Source organism: Lepidochelys kempii, chromosome 24 (genome assembly GCF_965140285.1).
Source record: "Lepidochelys kempii isolate rLepKem1 chromosome 24, rLepKem1.hap1, whole genome shotgun sequence".
Classification (NCBI taxonomy): domain Eukaryota; kingdom Metazoa; phylum Chordata; order Testudines; family Cheloniidae; genus Lepidochelys; species Lepidochelys kempii.
The window spans coordinates 4,403,186-4,408,124 of record NC_136403.1 but is presented as its reverse complement, the minus strand read 5'-3'; positions in this window follow the sequence as shown (position 1 = coordinate 4,408,124).

Below are 4,939 nucleotides of genomic sequence, written 5' to 3'. Positions count from 1 at the left end.
GGCCAATAGCAATAGGTATATGTTATCTAGCTATCGAATCAGCTGGAATCAGGGATGCTAAGCCCCCTTAAACACCACTCTGGCAGAACAAAAGGGCTTTGATGTGAGTGTGACTCTAATTCACACCCACTTTAAGGCCTCATCTCACTAAGAGAGGAGGCTGCCAATCAGAATCAGGCCCCTATGGATTTAGGCAGAGTGATCTCATGCTGCATGGGTTCAAAACCTGGATCAGCAAGAGAAGAGCAAGCTGGAGGCGATTCTCTCCATAAATCTGCTGTGTTGTCAGATTAAATAAACCGACTGGAGTTCATTCTCATTTATACTAATTGTGTTTTTACACCACTCTGGCAGTGTAAAGGGGCCTTCAAATACTTTAGTCTCGTTTTAAGGTTCCTTTACGCTGCCAGGGCAGGGGCCTTTGTGTCAATGAGAATCAGGCCCCATGTGGATGAGGTTAATTAGTTAAATTAATTAGGACTAAGATGCAGGGTTTTCCCCTAGAAAGAAATAAAAGCAAACTCTGTTTTTGTGTTCTGTTTAGTCCATCGGGGGATCGAAGGAGAACAGAGGTGTCACAGAAAAGAGGCCAACATTTTGGGGTTCCCTGAGAGCCCCTCTACCACCCACTGCAATGGGAACAAAACACTGTTGATAGCAAAATCTCAGCATGAGTCTTTCTTGTGGGAGTGAGTGGAGCAGAACGGGGAACGGGATGCTGAGCGGCTGGAGGAATAATAAGGAAGGAGTGACAGGTGTCAGGAGAACCAAGGCATTGGGGGCTTTCTTCTGACGGACACAGCAGCCCAAAGCCACAAAGGGGATTTAGGTGCCTACCTCCCATAGGAGGTTTTGGACCAGCACGCTCAGCAAACCTGATAAGGATCTCCCAAAGCTTAGCCCTTTATATGCGTCTGTGAACAGGTTGTCCAGTGCGGAGGGCACAGGAGTGGGAGGTCTGAATTCTGGTTCTGCCATGCTCCTACTGTGCCACCATGCTGCTGGTTCCCCTCCTGCCATTTCTCTTGTCTAGTTAGATCGTGAGCTCTGGATAATGCCTAGAGACCACACCTGAGATCAGCGCCCTATTCTGCTAGCCTGTGTACAAACGCATAGTAAGAGACCGTGCCTGCCTATCTATCTAATCTATCTATCCATCCCCATATGCATCCCTCTATCCATCTGTCTCCCTACGTCCCCGCTCTGTACCCAGACATACCCCTCTATCTGTCTATCCCCATATACACCCATCATCATCTCTCTCTGTTCTATCTAAACAGATTAAATTCCACAGCCTCTCACTTGCCTTTTGTTTGTTTTATTTTGGGGGCAGGAAACTCTCTCTTACTATGTGTCTGTACAATGGGGCCCCAATCTCAGCTGGGGTCCCTAGATGCTAGTGAAAGACAAATAATATCCAATAGCAGACAAATAGTGAGACACAGTCCTTGCCCCAGTAATTACCAGTAGCTCTTCAGGAACTGTCTCTTATGATGTGTTTGTACGGGGTTGGGTTGTTTTTTTTTAATTGTCTTCAGTTCAGAGCCATCCCTGTTCTCAGTTTCACCCCCAGCAGATCTCTGGATGGCAAGTCCCTGGCCAAGACAGCTGACTCTTGGCCCCCGCGGCCTGTTACAATTCCTTTCCACATTCCAACCTGCCCTGTGTTTTCGATCAGACTTATTTTTTTCCCTCTGCCCCTTGGAGAACAGAATGTTTTTGTTGACATCGGTGGGTTGGTTTATTTTTAAGCTAAATGCCATGGCGGCTTTCCAGGAGGATCCTCGCTGATTTCCCAGGTTCTGTCTCAGCCTAGCCCCTGCCCACAGCACCATCTCCTGTCTGAATTTGTCTTGAGCGTGAGGGTGGTGCATCTTGGGACTCCTTTTCTCGGCACCAGGATACCTTGTCCTGGGGCCCACTCACGCAGATGATATCCCACATCGTCATATTTAAAAAACAACAACAACCGGCCGTCCTGAGCGAGGAGGAGAGGAGAGCAGTTTTTGATGGTGTTTCATTAGCTTCCAAATCAGACAGGCGAAACAATGGCGCTCTGTGTCGGAGATGGCTTTCTTGTTGATTGCATCTCCTCGCTCTCATCCGTATGCAAAACAGATGCTGGCAGCCTTGGGCATGCCATGGAAACCGAGGTGTGGGCTGGGAATGGGGGGTTCTCAGAAGCCGGAGTGAGAAATCTCTCATGCTGGTTTTCCCATTTGCATAATGCAACTTTTCTTCCTGCAGACACAGAGGTGCTTTGTTTATAGCAAAGCAGCGAGAAAAGAGGGAAGGTTGAGGACAGATCACCATAGGGAACAAGAGAGAGCTGGGGGAAGGAGGGGCATCACCAGCAAAAGAAGGAGGTACAGAGAAAACAAGGGGCAACCGAAAGTGACTAGATATCAGACTGGAGAATGGGGAAAGAAACTGGGCCTGATTTTCACAAACACCCCCTCGCACCTGCTTTAAAGCCCCTTTGCGCTGCTTGAGTGGTGTAAAGGGAGCTCAGAATCAGAATCAGGCCGAGAGTGGGGAGCGTTTTAAAAAAAAACAGTAATGCCTCCCCAAGGATACAGAATTTGTTTCAACACGCCTGCGGAACGTAGGCAATAATTTTAGCCGCACGCCAATCTCTGAGAGCCTGGGCTGATAGCCTATGGAGCCAGGTCAGTTTACCCTCAGGATGCTGATAAGAAAACGAATGAGCCATGATGCGTGGGGGGTCAGGAGGGTGAGAGGGAGATCGCTTTATGGGGCAAGTAACAAACAATAAGGGCCTGATTCCCTTATACACCAAGGTTGCTCTATATTGCTCTGACATTGGCAAGTCAATGGAGGAGATAAAAGGGGGGCGTGACTGCCCCCCCCCCCCCGGGCTTCCAGCCGCCTTTAGGAGTATGTGTGGTGCCATTTCAAGCCAATAACTGGAATGGAAGGTGGCAACAACAGTGATCCATCACCTGCCCTGGTTCTGCCTCTGCTCAAAATCTGGCTCTGCTACTGAAAGGGACTTAAAATGGGTAGAAAATGCAATTCTAGGGGCTCCCAGAGCAGAGTAAGGGAGTGTCAGGCCTGGTCTATACTAGAAAATAGTCCTGCTTTAACCATACTGGAATTGAACCAGTATAAGCTTTCTAGTGTGAATGCCTTTATATCATTGCTTATACAGGTACAGCTATTCCTAGCTGGGAAGGGGAATAAGCACCTTTATACAGGTATAGTTGTGTCCATACTAGGGATTGCACTGATATAATTATACTGTTAGATATTAAGTATGACACAGTTAAACCAGGACAAAACCTGTGTATAGACTGAGCCATTGGAAGGGAGACAAAATCTTGTGCTTCAAGGTTTAAGCCAATCTCTAACAGTTAGGGATTGGGATGAAGGCCAGTTATTCCACATCTGCTATTGTGAGGTTTTCTGCACCTTCTGCTGTAGCATCTAGTGCTGGCCACGGCCAGAGGAAGATACTAAGGCTTGATGGACCACACGTCTAATCCAGATTGCCATGGGAGAGTCTTGTCCTGCATGTATGTACAGCACCTGGCGTGATGGGCTCCCAGTCTTGGCTGAGGCCAGAAGGCATGGAAACTTGAGTCTTCCTGTGTCAGCGGACACTTACAAGTGACCAACAAGCCTCCACCATCCCTGTCGACTGGACTGGCTGGCTTGTGTTTCTATAGTTTAACTTTATTTGTTATTATAAAGAAGCACAGTCAGAAGGAATTTCTTAGTTTGCAACATGGCAGATTTAGGTTGGATATGAGGAAAAACTTTCTAACTCTAAAGGTAGTTAAAGCCTGGAACAATTCCCTAGTGCTGTTTTGGAATTCCCTGTCCTTGGAGGTGTGACGGATTGGATCACAGAAACCCCCTGGGAGCTGCAACCTGATGTGCCAAGACTGCTCCTGCTTTCCTGCCTTGTCAGCTTAGGACTTCAGTGCCCTGCCTGTTTTGAGCCAGACCTGCTAGCCTGCTGCAAATCCAGACCCAGGTCTGAACCACGTCCTTTAACAGCTGTAGGCTTAACTGAAAGCAGTTTACAGAAGTGTTCCTGTCCTTGATGCTCAGATGCCCAACTCCCAATGGTGCCCAAACCCTGAATAAATCTGTTTTACCCTGTATAAGCTTTATACAGGGTAAACTCATAAATTGTTCACCCTCTATAACACTGATAGAGAGATATGCACAGCTGTTTGCCCCCCTCCCAAGTATTAATACATACTCTGGATTAATTAATAAGTAAAAAATGATTTTATTAAATACAGAAAGTAGGATTTAAGTGGTTCCAAGTAGTAACAGACAGAACAAAGTGAATTACTAAGCAAAATAAAATAAAACCCGCAAGTCTATGTCTAATAAAACTGAACACAGACAAAACCTCACCAGTTCTAGTAAGCTTCTTTTCACAGACTAATCTCCTTCTAGTCCGGGTCCAGCAGTCACTCACCCCCCCTGTAGTTACTGTCTTTTGTTCCAGTTTCTTTCAGGTATCCTTGGGGGTGGAGAGGCTCTCTCCTTAGCCAGCTGAAGACAAAATGGAGGGGTCTGCCATGGGCTTAAATAGACTTTCTCTAGTGGGTGGAGACCTCCTCCTCTCGCCTATGCAAAGTCCAGCTCCAAGATGCAGTTCTGGAGTCACCTGGTCCAGTCACATGTCTATGCAGGACTCACAGTTTCTTACCAGGTAGCAGCCGTGGGTCACATGCTACCTTGAATGTCCTCGAGTAGACTTCTGATGTGGATTGAAGCCTTCCAAGATCCATTGTCCTTTAAGTGCTTTTTGATTTGCACATTCCTTTCCCAAGAAGCTGACCAAATGCTTTCCAAAGGTTACTTAAAAAACAAGCTAGTACGCAGCCAATGTTCATAACTTCAAATACAAAAATGACACATGCATACAAATAGGATTAATAGAGTCAGTAGATCATAA